The 17,487-nt window shown below is 45.3% G+C and overlaps 1 long non-coding RNA gene across 6 annotated transcripts in view; it reads left to right on the top strand.

Annotated features, from left to right (window-relative positions):
• The window catches only part of LOC103347521 (rho GTPase-activating protein 20), a 115,124-nt gene that overhangs the window by 83,721 nt on the left and 13,916 nt on the right, over positions 1-17,487 (top strand). For 5 of the 6 annotated variants that reach the window (XR_016211763.1, XR_016211764.1, XR_016211766.1 and 2 more), the window contains 7 exons: positions 1,997-2,133; positions 3,360-3,521; positions 7,278-7,384; positions 8,175-8,370; positions 8,711-8,861; positions 15,594-15,677; positions 17,217-17,333. This is a non-coding gene — a long non-coding RNA (rho GTPase-activating protein 20). Of the gene's footprint in view, positions 1-1,996; positions 2,134-3,359; positions 3,522-5,362; positions 5,561-7,277; positions 7,385-8,174; positions 8,371-8,710; positions 8,862-15,593; positions 15,678-17,216; positions 17,334-17,487 lie in introns of those variants that run through there. The other variant, XR_016211768.1, reaches the window with a different exon arrangement.

Genomic DNA, 17,487 nt, shown 5'->3' on the forward strand with positions numbered 1-17,487 from the left:
TCCCTTACACCATTTGATTGTAAATGATTACAGAAGAAAGTAATTCTCTTCACGGTTGTGATGAGTTGTGTGCCATGCTGAGTAATACATTATATTAGTGCAATGAGGTGTAGATAGCATCATTCTTAAACAAGTTGAGTCAAAGGAAAGTCCAAAGAATTGAGTAACTGGACTGGCTGATGAAGTGGCACATCTTGGAGCCTATCCTGGCTTCCTCAGTGATATAGCACCATGAGGATTGCCCTCCCTTGTTTGTCTGATGGTGATGCATTCAGGGGCCCAGAAATGCCAAGAAGATGGCTGATGAATGATATTTGGGGAGGGGGCCGGTGCTGTGGCACAGCGGGTTAAAGCCCTGGCCTGAAGCGCAGCTGTCCCATATGGGCACCAGTTCTTGTCCCGGCTGCTCCTCTTCCGATCCAGCTCTGTGCTATGGCCTGGGAAAGCAGAAGAAGATGACCCAAGTCCTTGGGCCCCTGCACCCATGTGGGAGACCCAGAAAAAGCTCCTGGCTCCTGGCTTCGGGTCAGCATAGCTCTAGCCGTTGTGGCCATCTGGGGAGTGAACCAGTGGATGGAAGTCCTTTCTCTGTCTCTACCTCTCTCTGTAATTCTGTCAAAATTAATCTTAAAAAAAACAAAAAAACAAAAAAACAAAAACAGATTGTTTTTGGCAACTTCACCCATCTGTCTATCACACTGCACCTTGACTCCTCTGGTGCCTTTTATGATATTCAGCATAAATCGGTCATTTAAGAAGAAAAGTTTAGGTGCCTTCTTAAGAAAACGTGCACAGCTGAGCAGTAGATACTCCAAACTCATGTTTTCCTTGGTGATCCTCTTGTCTGTGGAAAATTCCTCTTCAGCGTTCAGCTGGCAGAGCTTGATGGGTAGCTAAAATATAGGCTGTATAGCTTGGCAGGGTGGCACAAGGAACAAGGCCCCACGGGATCCTGCCACTCATTTGGGAACCAAGTGAAGAAGGTGAAATCAAATCACCTGGGGAACAGGTTAAGCTTTGTAACCCTGAAGAGTGAGGGAGGTAGAGGCTGGTTGAGTGATATCAGGGAGCTTGTGTCATGAAGTGCAGATCTCTTTGATGGGAGTGAGTTGCTGGTGCTTGGGCATTCAGACTACCAAACAGGAAATCTCATAGGGAAAGGTGACTTAGCATGAAGTAGATTATGAGACTCCACTTAGTTTGAATGTCAACTGTATTTTTTTGCTTTTCAAATGAGTTCTGACACCTGACTCCACTGGGTAAACTTAAGAGGATGTGTATAACTCAATGTGAGGTGTCTCATTATGCAAAAAAATAAAAAGCAAAAACTGTAGGTAGCACTGCCAGAATTGAACCTGAGCAGCTTCCTCAAGTCTTTATATTTCATTTCTGGTTGATGAATTGATTGTTTGATTTGAGAGACCATCACACACATGCACAAGAGAAGGAGAGAGAGAGAGAGAAAAGAAGAGAAGAGTTGAGTTGAGTTTCCTATCCTCTGATTCACTCCCTAAATGTCAGCCGTGGCCATGGGCCAGGGACAGAACTGGAATCTGGTATTTACATCATGTCTCCTTTGTGACAGGCAGGACTAGAGCTGGAATTTGGGAACTTATTCCATGTTGTGCTTGTGAGAGGTAGGAACCCAAATTTGTTAGCCATGCATACTGCCTCAGAGGGCCTGCATTTGCAAGAAGCTGGAATTGGGAGCCAAAGATGGACATCAGGTCCAGATGCTCTGATATGAGCCTAGGGCATCTTAACAATTAGGCTAAACACCTGATTCTAACTGCCAGCTTATAGGAAATTGGGAAGAAAAGTTCATGAACGTCACGTGGATGGTACTAGCCAATTTCAGATTGTAAGCTCTTGTACACCACAAATGGATCAGTTTCTGTCTTTTCTAAGGCTGGAAACAGTCACCTGTCAAATGGAAAGGGTGGAAACAGAATCTGTCAATGATCCTCTACAGCTAATGGTCTCACTTTCTCCTCAGGCTTTCCCACAAACTGTCTGTCTTGCTGGGGCATTACCAGAAGCCATAATGACCTGCCCCAGGACTCCCCTCCTGCTATTTCGGTGCCAACACTCCTGAGAGTGTCTGGTGTTGAGGACCTGACCCTCACACTGTGGGTAGGTATCATTTTGATCTTCTGAAGCCCTCCTCAGGAGTGAGCGTTCTGAGGGCTTGGTGTCATCATCCAAAAGTGTTTCAAATGAGGCCATCATTTGTCAGTCCCTGGCTTTGGCTGACATGCCTTCTTAATGTGACCTCAAAGAAGAATAGTCAGCTCAGTTATCGTGGTCTTACTTCAAAGGCAACAGGAGAAAGAACCGTTCCGTTTATTCTGCTGGTTTCAGCGATGTTACCCAGTCACCTGCTCACACACAGCAAAAGGAATGTTTCTGAATCTCTTGGAGTCGACATCCCCCCATGTTCCCCTTTTAGCCTCTTCCTTGAAGTGTTCCTTCATTTCCTTTTTGTCTAGATGACTCAAACTTAGAACTCAACGTCCCTCACTGTGGGCGTGGTTTGTATTTCAGATGATTAGATGGATCACCTGCCATTTATGTATCCTTCTATCATAAGAGAATGTGTCAGAGGAAAGCCACAGAACGTGGCCTATGTTATTTCCCAGGAGGGCATTTAAGAGTTGGCACATTGATTGTCCAGCACATCTACATACACTATGCTAGATGTAGGGCATTTTTTGCGAGGTGGGGAGGAATGTATCAAGTTAGTTCCATGCTAGATGGTGCCCCAGCCCTTGCAGCATTCACAAGTTGAAGGAGTTGCTAGGATCCTCATCACTGTGACATCATTCATGGATAAAAGGAAAGCATGAGTAAGGTGATGTCCTATGCCCAAGGTCTCATGAAAAGTAAGGGACCTAATAGATGACAGATTCCTGGAGATACCTGACTGTGACACTCCTGTTCCCCTCTTGGCATGAAGATGAGGCAGAAGGACATGAAAGTCAACAAGTTTGGCAACAAGTGTGGCAACGAGATTTTCCTAGTTGGGAAAGGCCATCAGTACTAGGAAATAATGAGAACAGCATGGTAAAACAGGAGAGAGTGATTCACTAAAAGCTTGAAGCAGAGAAGTTTGGTGTACAAGTTTCATTCCTTGAAAAGGAAACTAGGTTAAAGCCAGCATTCAAAACAATTTAGTGGGTGGACACAGATCAGATGGATGGGTTGAACATATATTTAGAGACACTGAACAAAATTTTCTTCCCTCACTTCAGCTGCTGCTGTGTCAGTTCCCATACTCTTCTCTACAGGGGGCTAGCTTTTGTTCTGGGCTTGTGGATATGAAATGTCCTTTAATTAGTTTTCCTTTTTCTTTTCCACAGGAAGTAATTCGTATTATCAAGCAGAAAGGGCCAAAGACAGAGAATATTTTTCAAAAAGTTGGTGACATAAAGTCATTTATAGCCCTAAAGGAAAGATTTAACACAGGAGATAGAGGCGACTGGGGCAATGAATCGCCACTTGTGTTAGCAACACTGTTAAAGGTAGGGGGATTCTGGCATCATCTATGCACAATATGGAAGCTGTGTGATGGGTTTCATTCCTCGTGACATCTCAAGAAGAGCAGTAGGCCTAATCAGTTAAGCGTCTGAGAAACTGAAAAACACATCAGAAACTCCAGGTTGTAGGCAGCTACTCCCTTCATTGGACAGACTCTGCTTGTTAGATAGCTTTCCCAGTCTTCAGACTCCATGCTTGCTGTCCTCATCTGAATGCTCCATGTAGAATTATGCTAGCATAGTTATAATTGCCCAAGCATCTTCCAAATAAACCCTGGTTATTCATATAGAATTTTGGCCAGTACAAATCTCCTGCATTTGCCAGATTTGACAGTGTCTTCCTAATGACATCAGAGTTTCCCAAAGAAACTTTATTTGAAATTTTGAAAACCATTCTAGGTGTTTTCCACAATAAGCAAACATTGCTCTTAAAATGAATTAAAAATACATACAAATGCCAAGAAAATTCCATTCTTTTCATTGCCATTCTTTCCCCTGTCTCTTATGCCTTTGCTTCACATGTGGTGTCAGGACTCTGCTATTTGGAGCTGCCTTCATTTTGACTACTGTTGGCATCTTATGTTCATTTCCATTGTACTTAAGCCAATACTCCTAGTTATAGTTACATAGTAACGAGCCCCAGCACAAAGCTCAGCTTGTGAATCTGACTTTGAAAGTGTTGCAGCAGGCAAAGCTAGGTTAGAAGTTTTAAAATGTTGGGCCTGTGTTTGGCATAGCAGGGTATGCTGGGGGTTGGAATGCTGGCGTCGTATATCAGAGCCCCAATTCAAGTCCTGGCTGCTGTGCTGCTGATCCAGCATCCTGTTAATGCATCTTGGAAGGCAGTGGAAGATGGCCAAGGTACTGAGGTTCTTGCCTCCCATGTGAGAGGCAAGGATGATGCTCTTGGCTTCAACCAGGGTCTGAACTGGATATTGCAGCCATTCATTTATGTAGGATCTCTCTCTGTCTCTCTTCCTCATTCATGAACAGTGTGCGTGTATGTGCATGTGTGTCTCGCTCTCTGTACCTCTGCCCATTGAGCACAGAATTCTCTTTTTTTATTTATTTGAAAGTCAGAATTACAGAGAGAGGAGAGGCAGAGAGAGAGAGAGAGAAGTCCTCCATGCGATGGTTCACTCCCCAATTGGCCGCAATGGCCAGAGCTGCAGCGATCTGAAGCCAGGAGCCAGGAGCCTCCTCTGGGTCTCCCACGTGGGTGCAGGGGCCCAAGGACTTGGGCCATCTTCCACTGCTTTCCCAGGCCATAGCAGAGAACCTGGCCGGAAGAGGAGCAGCCGGGCCTCGAACCGGCACCCATACCATATGGGATTCTGGCACTTCAGGCCAAGGCGTTAACCTGCTGCGAAACAGTGCCATCCCTGAGCAAAGAATTCTAAAATCCAAGGTGATGCAAAATACACATGTATTTCAAAATTGTATGGTAAAATCACAAGTATCCAGGTACATTTCTGTAAGGGAAAATTGAATTGTTGGTCATTTCAACAGCTGTGAAACAAAAATCTGGCAATGCCGTAATCACTACAAAAAATATCCTTACATTCTTTGAAATGCTCAGTACACTTGCTCTTTCCTTACCCTCCATCAATGCTTGGCCACATGTTAAATGGTTACACTTCTGTAATGACTTCCGGGCCCACACGTACATCACTCAGATCATAAAAATATACACTAGGTTAGACAGTCACATGTTTGTGTTGTTTCTGTTGTACATGAAGTTGATGCCATTTTTCAACAAGATATAGTGGTTACCCCTCTGAGGACTTTGGAGTCTGATTTTTGATAAATACCATGGGGATCACCTGGAGAGTTGGTCCAGGCTAAACATAAATACAGTCATGGAGTTGGATTTGCCATTGAGCTCCCTAGAAGCAGAGGTGCAACAGCAAATCGTCTTCACATGATCTCCTTGGCTCACAGTGTGACTTCCACAACATGCCCCGTCTAGTCATCCTGCAGCACAGGGAAAGCCAAGAGAGGACACATACCCCACGTGCATGGAAGTAAGTACCCAGCAGACAAAGCTGCTCCTGAGCCATCCCAGACTTCCCCATCATTCAGAGCTCCACACATACTGGACATACTCCTTGGGAAACAGTCAAAGGCTGTAACTACAGTGGGAGAGTATTGGACGCCAGTGACATAGTCAGGGTACAAGAGGGCTTGGATTTTGTCCGTTTTCTTCACTGTTCTATCCCCAGTAGTCCAAACTGGATATGACATAAATGACTACTCAAGAACTACTAGAATGAGTGAGCAATGTCTGGATTATGAACACAACACTTACTGAGAGGCATTTCCTACACTCAGTGCTATTGAAAAGTGTCATGGGCCATATAGTGAGACCAGTGGAAAGAAAGCTAGCAAGGGGATATGAACTGGAAATATAAATCCCACCATCTTCTGGTTATATTTGTAAAGAGTTGATCAATGAGCTAGTGAAAAGGAAAGTAGAATGAGGCTATTAGGAGAGTATTTTGCCCCAGGGAACAGACATAGTCAAAATGTCCAGTCCTTACTTCCTATTTTCTGTGAGTACATGTGTGTATATTTAGTTCATTTGGTTCGGAACCTTTGCTGCTAAGACTTAAAAGGATTAGTCTGAAATCAAAATGTGAAGTATGTATGTTTACATGTCCACAGTGCATAATATGATTTAGGATGACCCATAAGCAGATTTGTCAGTTTGTACTATTTTGCTAAAATATAGGCAAAGAAGACTATATAGATTTGTTTTATATATTTGAATGGCAGAGTGAAAGAGAGAGACACGTATGGGTCTGGCAATGTAGCGCAGTGCATTTACCTACTACCTGCAACACAGACAACCTGTATGTGCACTGATTTGAGTCCCAGCTGCTTGGTTCTGGTTGAACTTACCACGAATGGACATGGGAAGGCAGCCAAAGATGGCCCAAATACTGTGGTCCCTGCCACTCACATAGCAGAGCTGGGTGGAGTTCCTGGCTTCCGGATTCAATGTGGACATTTGCAGAGTAAATTCGTGTATGGAAGATTCCTCTCTGTCTCTGTTTCCCTCACTGTCTCTCTGTTTCTTTCTCTCTCTCCTCTCTCCCTCTCTCCCTCTCTCCCTCTCTCCCTCTGTGTGTGTGTGTTTCAACTCCATCTTTTACATAAATAAATAAGCTTACAATGACACAAACACACACACATGCTCATACAGAGATGTCAATCTTCCACATGTTTTCTGAGTGGCCCAGGTTGGGCTGGGCCAACCTGAAGCCAGAACCGAAAACTTGTTTCAGGTCTCTGAAGTAGGGCAGAGCCCCAAGTACTTGGGCAGTTACCCACTGCTTTCTCGGGCACTTTAGCAATGTGCTGGATCAGAAGTAGAGCAGCCAGGAATTGAAGTGACCCTCTGATAAGAGTTGATGGCATCCCTGGCAGCAGATTAATCCACTATGCCATAATAACTACCCTCCAAAAGATGATTGAGACAATAAGATGAGGTTTTTCTTCCCTTCCAAAACTTCTCAGACTGTGTACACCTCTAGAGTAAGTCAGAAGAAATGGAAGCACCCGTTTCTGCATGTACACAATGGTGGGAATTAGAGGCCAAACTCTATGGAGGTCACAGTTTGAACGTCTAGAGAAAAAGCGGAGATTAAATGAAATATTGCAATTAAATGTTTTCTTTGTAATTTCTCAAGTCTATATTTGCCAACAAATTGATATAACTTCTTTTTTAATCTCTATAAGGAGTGTCTTCGAGCATTTCCTGGCACACTCTTTTCAACCGACCTCTATGATCAGTGGCTGGATGTTCTTGATAAAGGGAATGACGAGGAGGCCAGAGACATCCAGAGGTGATTCTATATAATTGGTACTGCACTCCAGACATGCCTCAGAAGGCAACCGACATAGTCTGAGAAAAAGATTTTCTGCTCTCGAGCATGAACCACTAGAAGAGTGCACATTGTGAAGAGGGTTCTTGTAGTCCCACACACCACAGCCAGAATCAGAAGACATGTAGACTCTACCATTGTCATTGAGTTGTTATTTCTCCCCAAATGTTATTATGGAGTTGTTGATATTGTACACATTCTGAATGTATGACATCGGTGGGGAGGAAGTCCGCTGGTGTCAGAGACATGCTACAAGAACAGTTGACCACTGGTCTGACCGTCATATTGTCAGAAGCAACTAAGTGCAGATCTCTGTGTGTGCTTATAGAATTGAAGTCAGTCAAGCGCTTTTGTATGTATTCATGCCCGGGATGTGTTTGTTCCATCACTGCTTTAGACTCTTGTCTTGAGGCAGCATTCTTGTACTATTACCTTTCAAAGAAGGGCAATGCTTTCAATTAATTGCTGTTGAATTTCCTCAGTAAGCTCTCACCTGAGAACATTCTGTAACACAACATCTGTTTTTAATATACCTGTGTTCAATTAGATATTTACAAAGTTATCCCAAATGAAAACACATTGTGATTTCAGCAAAAAAATCATAGGAATTTTTTTTAAGACTTACAGCTCCTTTTGTCTGTATTTTCATTGGATTATGTCAATGGCATTAAAACTACTGTATTTCCTTTTTTTTATCTACAAATTCCTGAGGAAAATGACTTGTTATAAGACTGCATTTTTTTGTGTTTAGGCTTTTAGCCCATCTGCCCAGAACTAACACAGCTCTCATAAGACACTTGTTTTCATCATTATATGCAATCTCATGTAATGCATCATACAATCAGATGACTACATCAAAGTTAGCTTTGTGCATCACCCCGAGCCTTCTGTGTGTCTGGCGATCTACTTCAAGAAGCCCAGCCCTCGAAGATGAAATAAGGAGAAAGGTAATGAGTACCCTGTTTGTTTGTGTTGGAAAAGTGAAAGTCAGGATTTGCATTCTTGCCAAAGAAGCGAGTGATATCAAAATATTAGCCATTCAACTAGGCCACAAAATATGTTGGTCTTCTAATGAGAAATGTTTTTGGACAAGTTACATAGTATTCTTGGAAGTGTAACTGTCATTTAAGAGATAAAACTGGTTCGTATGTGTTACTGTCAAGTGCAAATTTTTGTTAGAATCCAGAATTTCACATTTTTGTGATGTTCACGGTTCACATAGGACTTGTGACTCCTAAATAGGCCAAGTGGAAAAGAGCACCCCATGTTCATCCTTTTGTGTCACAGCTTTCCCTCGTGGAGTTTCTGATTGCAAGTTATCCCAGAATATTTGCAGTTGACCAGAAGTCTAAGAAGAGCTGTATGAAATCCAAAAGAAACATTGGAGAGAGTACCCGGCAAGTCATCGCCACTGCGGGGCAGAGTGCTGCCAGCCCAGGTGAGAGTTCCCTGAGGTGGGATCTTAGGGCCAGCGTGCCAGGTTCTCTGGGAGAATTTCACTCCTTTGCTAAGAACCAGACCGCAAGCCTGCCAGGTGTCACAGGAGAAGCTTGAGTGATGTCCTGTAGCTCAGGGCTAACCCCAAGAGTAATGCCACCCCTCCCATGACTCCACCTGCTCTGTCTTCACAAGGGTAGCACAGATCAGGAGGTTTTATGGTGTCCTGAGACCAAAGCACAGATAAGATGATGTACTTGACTTACCACGCCACTCTTGCAAATGATGTGTGCATCAGAGAGATCGTGTGTTGATCTAGTCTATGGAACCATTTTCTAACCAAATGTAAGTGTAGCCCTTACAAATGAGAGTGCCTCATGTGCTGAGGAAACGTGGACTAAAAGTAGTATGTGACTTCGCTGCTAAACATATTCAGATGAATGCACACTTTTTCATTATAGGTATTTATGATACAACTAGAAACAGTGTGTGCATAGACAAGTTCATTCTTTGAAATGCATTTCCACATACACTTCTGAATTACTCTCTCCCATATAATCAGTGTGTTCCTGTTGAAGCATCGGTGAGGCTTGGTACTCTGTGGTAGCTGACACATCCCAAGTCCCAGTGCTCTTTGAAACCCTTTGAAAGGGAATAGTGTTAGGGATGAACAGAAAAGACCTCATGTCATAGAGGCTTCTTGCCAGTGTTCCAAATTTGGTGCCTTCATGTACCAACGTGTCACCTTTGTATGTTGTGTACATAAATAGTACTCAAAGTTAAAAATAAAAACCTTAGAATAAATGAAGGATAGGGATTTGTTTTGCTCAAGAAAGTAGTACATCTATAAATCATTTTTTCATTAATTGTTCTTTCATAAACTTGTCTTCATGATGTCTCAGAAACTGCAAGACAATCTCCAATATGAGTCAATGATGTTATTCTATCCTTGGCTCCCTGTGGAAAACTAATGGGTACTTTTCCAAAGTACAAGATTCTTCATTTAAATGATTTCAAGGATTAAACCTCAAACTTTCAATTCAAAACAAGAATTGGTTTGATTCACAATGATTATTCAACTTGGGCATCATTTTCTCAGAGACATACTTCGATATACTTAGTTTGATGATGTCTCAGAACTTAAAGAAACCCACATTGGGAGCAAATGATATTTACATTCCAAACAAATTCTTCTCCTGAAATCAGATACTGAAAAGTGACTGAAAATAGACTAACACTACTTTTGTTTTCTCGTCAATGGAAAAGATGACACTGTCACCGGAGTCTGAACCCATTAAAGGTATGGTGTCTGGCCAGAACTTTCCAAAGGAAAAAGAAGTCAAGCTTGAGCTTGTAAAGGGACCACCTGCGTCTTCTGTCCTCGCAATCTGAGTTACTGAAGAGTACCAAGAGCGTGCTTCCTTTAAATGTCCCTAAAATTCCTTTCACCTAACGCCAAAGGATAGTTTATAAAAGGTTTGCGCCTTGTTATCGATGTGCTTGAAATCTTCAGTTTCTTTCCTGGAAGGATAGAATTCCTTGTTAGAAAATTGCCCACGAGGCACCTACCCTAAGACAAACGTTTTGAATCCAGTTATTCTGTAACTGTCTCACAGTTGCAAAATTCAATCATTGATTTTCAAGATAGATTTTCAGTATTTCTGTCCTTATCCTTTTTGCGCCTCTTAAAGTAATTCTCATGTTTTGTATATAAGTGGAATTTAAATAAAAATAAAACACCTGAAATGAATTTAGAAAGGAATTTTCCTGCTCAAAATATTGAAATGGCCAATAGACAGGTGAACAGATGCTCAGGATCACTAGTCTGCAGGGAGATGCAAATCAAAGCCACAATGATTTTTCACTTCAGCCCAGTTAGATGGCTATCATCCAAAAATCAAAAAGCAATCAATGCTGGTGATGATGTGGGGAAAAGGTACCCTAACCCACTGCTTGTGGGAATGTAAACTAGTAGAACCATTATGGAAGACAGTATGGAGATTCCTCAGAAATCTGAAAATAGATCTACCATATGACTGATCCATTCCACTCCTGGGAATGAACCCAAAGAAAATGAAATCAGCATGTGAAGTGTCATCTGTACCCCCATGTTTATTGCAGCTGAATTCACAACAGCTAAGATGTGGAGTCAACCCAGATATCCATCAACTGATAATGGAATTAAGAAAATGTGGTATATACACACTGTGGAATACTCCTCAGCCATAAAAAGAAAAGAATGAAATCCTGTCTTTTGTATAGAAATGGATACAAGTGGGGACCATTAAGCCTAATGATACAAGCCAGTCCCTAAAAGACAAATATATTTATTTTCTCTGCTGTGTGGCAGGTGATGTAGAATACAAAAAATACTTAGGAATAAAATGGATACTTTGTGATATGATTGCTCTTCTTAGGCCTTGTGTATACTTGTGTGGAACTGTAGTCTTCCGACTTTGTTACTTGTTGAATATATGGTTAGTGATAAATTAAGCCTGTGACTATAGAGTGGACTGAAAGCTTTTCTTTGTAAAACTTAAAGGAAAAGTAGGGAAGAAAAGAGGGGGTTGAGAGAATGAGAGGGGGAGGGGGGAATTATGATTCTCTTCTTAGAACTGTAGCTGTGAAATACACGAAATCTGTTCTCTTTATATTAGTAACAATTCTAAAAAATGATTCAATTTGTGCAGTGGGTTCTCATCGTATCTATTTTCCTTTTCTTCAGTCTAACACTCTCCCAACTGAGCTATTTTGGCTGCCCCCAGTACGTTTTCTTTTTCTTTTCTTCATGAGGTCTCTGAAACCTCAGGAAAATCCCCTTTATGAGTACATGAAGTTGAGATTTCAGAGTTGATTTTACTTGTATCTTACACTGAGATGAGTCTGTTTTCTGAACATATTCTAAGACAGCTTTAGATTTTTCCACAGTGGAATCAATAAAACCAACATGAGAATCGGATCCAATGTCAAAGAATGTGACTGACCCAAACCCTCCACTTGGCAAAAAGGCTAGGCCCGAGTTTCAGATTGGCCTGTGCGTGCCTTCTGAACCTTGTCTTCTGAGTTACTGAAGAGAACAATTGGTGTGGTTCCTAAGCATGTACTTGAATCTTCCTTGCACTGCCTTGAACGCCTGCTACAAACCAACTTGCCAAAATGTATAATTTTCCTAACTGGAATTGAACTCCTCCATTAATAACTCTCTTGCTAGAGAATGACCAGTGTGACTACCAAACTAAGGCAATGGTTTTGACTTCGTATTTTTCTTGACTTGGCTTCCACGGGAACACTGACTATGCCGTTTGCCTTTATTTTTCTTGTGCTTATATTTTCTGGAAGGAAAATTACAGTTCAAAATGATATCCAAGGACAAACAGGAAACATGTAAGAGAATTTAGAATAGGAATCTTTTTTTCTTGAGCAAAAGGAAGTTCACACAGCATTTTCCCATAATGCATGTTTGCATGTATCTCCTTTCATGTGCTTGTATCGTATTTGGATTCAGAATAACTTCATTACCAGTTATCTGATGTTGAGAAGGGTCTGCTGTTGGAAAATGTACTATGATAGGTTTTGTTTTTCCTTCAACATGAAAGTTCACACTTCACTTGGAGTGTGGCACAGTATAAGATGTGGTGACTGAACAAAATCTACTGGCAAATAATGCCAAGCCCGAGCTGGCCAGGGCCCACATCTGTCTTTTGACCTCTGCATTCTGAACACTGGATGTGTTCAGTTAGCAGAATTACTTAGGATTTCATTTTATGTTCTCTGCCCATCTTTTAATGTGACATTAAGAGCTTCTTTTTCACAAATGTTTGAATGTGTGTTTCCTAACTAGCTTGACATCTTCAGTTTCTGCCTTGGAAGGGCAGATTCCCTTGAAAGAAAATTGCTGATGAGGCACAAACACTGAGACAACCATTTGCTTCTGCTGGAATCATGACTGCTTCACAATCGTACACCAAATCAGCACTCAATTTGCCGAGACTTTCATTTTCTGTATCCTCACACGTTTGCTACCTCAAATCGTAACTCCAAAGTTTGGTAGAATAGTGCTACTCAAATAAAAATAATATATCTGCAATGAATTTAGAAAATCTTTTGTTTAGCTCCAAAAGAATTCCGTCTTTGCATCTTGTACTCATGATATATATTTCCCTCTCCTTTCCTTCACGAGGTCTCAGAAACCTCAAGGAAATCTCCATGATGATTGCCTGATGCTGGGGTGTTAAATCGTTGCCTTGACCTCTCATAGGGTCTGTTTTCCAAAGTTATCCCAAGACAACTGTAGATTTTTCTTAAATGGATTAAATAAAATCTACCTGAGAATTGGACCCAGTGTCTGGGAGTGTGACTGGCACAAACACTTCCTTCACTGGGCAAGGAGACCAAGACTAAGCATGGAATGAGCCCACCTATGTCATTTGTCCTCTGTCTTCTGAGTTACTGAAAATAACAGTTGTCAGGGTTTTTGAGGATTTTATCCCATCTTTCCTAAAATTCCTTGAAACCTCCTCAAGAACTAACTTGCCGAAATGGTTGAGCAACTTTCCTAACTTGGATTGAAGTCGTCTTTTGCTGTGCAGGAGGGATAAAATGCCTAGAGAGTGAGTCACCCTTGTTGTCTCTATGCCAAGACAGTGGGTTAGCAAAGTGGCACATTTTCCTTGGCTCTCACTGGGATACTGGCCATTTCCCTAATTACTGGATCTTTTCATTTCATCTATGCCTATCCTCTTACTTTTCTGAAAGGGGAAGGGCAATTCTTAGCACAGAAATGACCTGAGGAAGGGCCCATCTGTATAGTCACAGGAATTGGTTCCATAATCACTGGAATCATCAAGGCTTGCCAGTAGGACAAGGGGGAGGTCAACTTTGTCTCTCTCAGCACCAAGAACAAGGTCCTGGCTGTCACACTCTCTGGCAAGACTGAAATTGAACTCTCGGTGCACCAAAGATATACAGATAAAGAAACCCATATTCAGCTCAAGCCCAACTTCTATCCTTACGAACTGCAGCAGACTATACCACTGCAACACTCATAGACACAGTTACCATTGATGAACGTTGATGAACGCTGAGAGCCTAGACTCCTAGAGCAGCTTCACTCCAACACAAAGCAAAAATCCAAGTGCTAACCCTGCATTTGGCTAAACCATGAACTCTTTTCAATAAAAACTAATTCATAAAGAGGAGAAATGAAGAAACATTTCTATGCCCAGACATGCTGCTTTTCTCTGACAACTGAGATACTGAATTAGAGAGATGGCATGGTGGTTTTGCATTTTCACCTTTCATCCCTAAATGCTTGGAGCCATCCACCAAATACTGAATTTACCAATTATGTGAGGGCAAGGCTAATGGCACTTGAGGTTTTCAGTTGCAGTGAAGGAGGGAAAAGATTAATTCACAGAGACTGTCACCAGGATCCCTACTAAGAAAGTGAACTGGGCATCATATTGTACTTTGTTGGCTCCCTAGCACAACAAATAGACAAATGATAGTTAAAAGAAATTTCATTACATCTGTGACTTACAGTGTTACCGCCTGAAAAGAGATGCACTAATTGAAACATGGAACGAGTGGGTTCCCCAATCCTGCCTAAGACATTTATATTTGTTTTCTATGGAGTTTGAAACCCAACATGACAATCATTTTTTTTTTTTTTTTTGCTTCGGCTGGTCTCAGAACCCCGGGAAACGTGTCCACGAAGCATGGCTGTTGCCTGACGTGAAGTCATGGATTTGATCTCTGCTGCTGGAATGAGTGTGTTCTTAAAGCATGCCTAAACACTTTGAGATTTGTCTGACATGGAGTACATGAACCCAACATGAGCCTCAAAGAGTGCCCTGAATGGGACAGGCCCCAATCCTCCACTAGGGAAAAAGACCGGACCAAACAGCGGTGCGGCCACGCTTGCCTTCTGCCCTGTGAGTGAACACAGAGGAGATTGTGCAGCTGCATAAGAATTTCTCCCACATGGCGGGAGCGTCAACGAGGGAGTGACATGACTAAGCATGTGCAGAACATGGTTCATGAGAACTGGGGTTGGCAGTAGTGTCCTGCAGGGACCAGAGAATTCCTAGAGGTATACTCACGTAGCCCCTCAGAGGGGACTGTGGTCTGGGTGAAATAAGGTTCTTTGCTCCCACTGGAACACCAAGGTGGCACTTGCAAGTTCCTGCATCCTTTCATTTCACATGCTCTTTAACGTTCCGATTTGTTGCAAAGTGATTCCTTCTCAAGAAATAAGTGCCTCTGCTCTCAAGCTGTGAAGGAACCTTGGATATGTGCCCAGGAAGGACGTGTCTCCTGGGAAAAGAGTGCCAGAATGCTAGTCAGGTTAACTGAGATTACAAATTGTACTTCCCATTACACCCAGAGCGTACATACACCACTGGTGCATGAGGGTCTCCACATGGCTTGAGCCCTTTAGACACTGTACAGGTGGCCAAACAAAATGGAGAGTGGGGTGAAATCAAACTATGAGCGACCCAACTACTCGAACCTGACACAGGCCCAAACCCAACCCCAATCCCGCTAGTTTCCCTGGGAAGAGAACCGTCCAGCGGGCCATGGCTGGACTGAGCCCGTGCCGGACATGGTGCACAGTTGCCATCCTGGAGGGCCCAGAGGATTGCTCTGCCTGGTTTCCTAGGCGGAGGCAGGTGTGTTGTCGGCAAAGACCCTCAATCAGGCCAAGTGTGTGATGTCTCTTCTTCTTCCGCAGACGCCGAGCCCAGCACCCAGGAACCTGTTCCGGACGTGCCGCTCCCAACCATGACTCCCAGCACCGAGGCTGACCACGACCACGGTAGGGGCCCCCGTGTGCCTTGTGTCCTCTGCCCCTGGGAGCCCGCTGGGTTGCCGGGGCTCCTTGAGCGAGAACGGGCTTTCCTATTGCCTCCGGGACCGGGAAGGTGTCGCCATGCGATTCCTTGTCCCGAAACGCTGGCCTGTGCTCTGGAGCTGCGGGGACGTCCTCGGGGCTCTGCCCGGGAAGGATGTGCTCCCTGGGGAGAGAGGGGCCGCGGTGCGAGTCCGGCACTCCGAGACGGGGCCGTGTGTCCTCCCGGGTTCTCTGGTTGGCTGCACGCTGCCTGGGCCTGTCCGCAGGTTGTCCGTTTCTCTGCGTGGTGGTCTCCTAACCCGTGCGGGAGGGGCGTAGGCTTCCCCGCCCCCCACGTCTGCTCCCGCCATGACCCCGGGGGTCTGGTGCAGCACTCCCGGCCCGCATGCCTGGCGTGGCCACGGAGGCTGCGAGTGCAGAAGCCTCATGGGACCCGGCGTGGAGTGCCCCACTGCCCCTGGTGGCCCAGTGTGCGCAGCGGACTTAGGCACGGGCACGCTGGGCTCCGCGAGGGTGGTGCTCTGTGCCTCTGCCTCTCCTGAGACGTCCTTGCCTTCCTCTTGGCGTTGGCTGGTCTCCGAGCTCCCGGGACAGCGTCCAGGAGGCGTGGCCGCTGCCTGAGGACAAGTCCTCGATGTGCCCTCTGACGCTGGCACGAGCGTGTTCTGGACCCGTGCCGTGCCCCCAGGCAGCTGGGGAGTTGTCTGCCTTGTAGTGCGGCGGGCCACCAGGAGAATCTGACCCAGTGTCCTGGATGGGCCAGTTCCCAGTCGTGCGCTCGTGGCCCAGACCAGACCTGGGCTGGTGTGTGGAGCCAGCCACTCGGGCCCGTCTGTCCTCCGTGCCCTGAGTGGGCGCAGATGAGAGAGGGCGCGGTTGCTCCGTCCGCTTTTCTCCCCTCTCGCCCCCATGCGGGGAGCCGTGCAGCGGGGCCTGGCTGGACTGAGCCCGTGCCGGACACGGTGCTCCGTTGCCGTCCTGGAGGGCCCAGAGGATTGCTCGAGGTGTGCCCACCAGGCCCCTCCCCTGAGACAGGGGGCTGGGTGCCGTCAGGTTCTTTCTTGGCTGCCCCTGGAACCCGGAGGTGGCCCTTGCCTGGTTCCTGGATCCTTTCACTTCCCCTTCCTCGTCGCCTTGCCGTGTGGAAGGCAAGGGCCGCTCTTAGTCCGCCAGCCCTGACCAAGGAGGGGAACCCACTTGGAGGGTGGGGTGGCACCAAGGCCTTGCGCGGCCCAACGCACGAGGGGGGACGGCGCGCCCTGCTGCGGGCCCTCGCCCTGGCCCCGGTGCCACCAGTTTCCCTTGGTCGGGACTCTTTGTGGCCTAGGCAGGCAGGCGCCCGTGCTGTCTCCGCACTGACCTAGGCACCCACCCACATGAGGCGTCGGGAGGTGTGGGGCCGGGAGAACATTTCTCTGCCTGGTTTCCTAGGCGGAGGCAGGTGTGTTGTCGGCAGAGACCCTCACTCAGGCCAAGTGCGTGATGTCTCTTCTTCTTCCGCAGACGCCGAGCCCGGCACCCGGGAACCTGTTCCGGACGTGCCGCTCCCAACCATGACTCCCAGCACCGAGGAGGCTGACCACGACCACGACCACGACCACGACCACGACCACGACCACGGTAGGGGCCCCCGTGTGCCTTGTGTCCTCTGCCCCTGGGAGCCCGCTGGGTTGCCGGGGCTCCTTGAGCGAGAACGGGCTTTCCTATTGCCTCCGGGACCGGGAAGGTGTCGCCATGCGATTCCTTGTCCCGAAACGCTGGCCTGTGCTCTGAA

The sequence above is a fragment of the Oryctolagus cuniculus genome, chromosome 8 (genome assembly GCF_051225735.1).
Source record: "Oryctolagus cuniculus isolate XC-2025 breed Fujian yellow rabbit chromosome 8, ASM5122573v1, whole genome shotgun sequence".
In the NCBI taxonomy this organism is placed as follows: Eukaryota; Metazoa; Chordata; class Mammalia; order Lagomorpha; family Leporidae; genus Oryctolagus; species Oryctolagus cuniculus.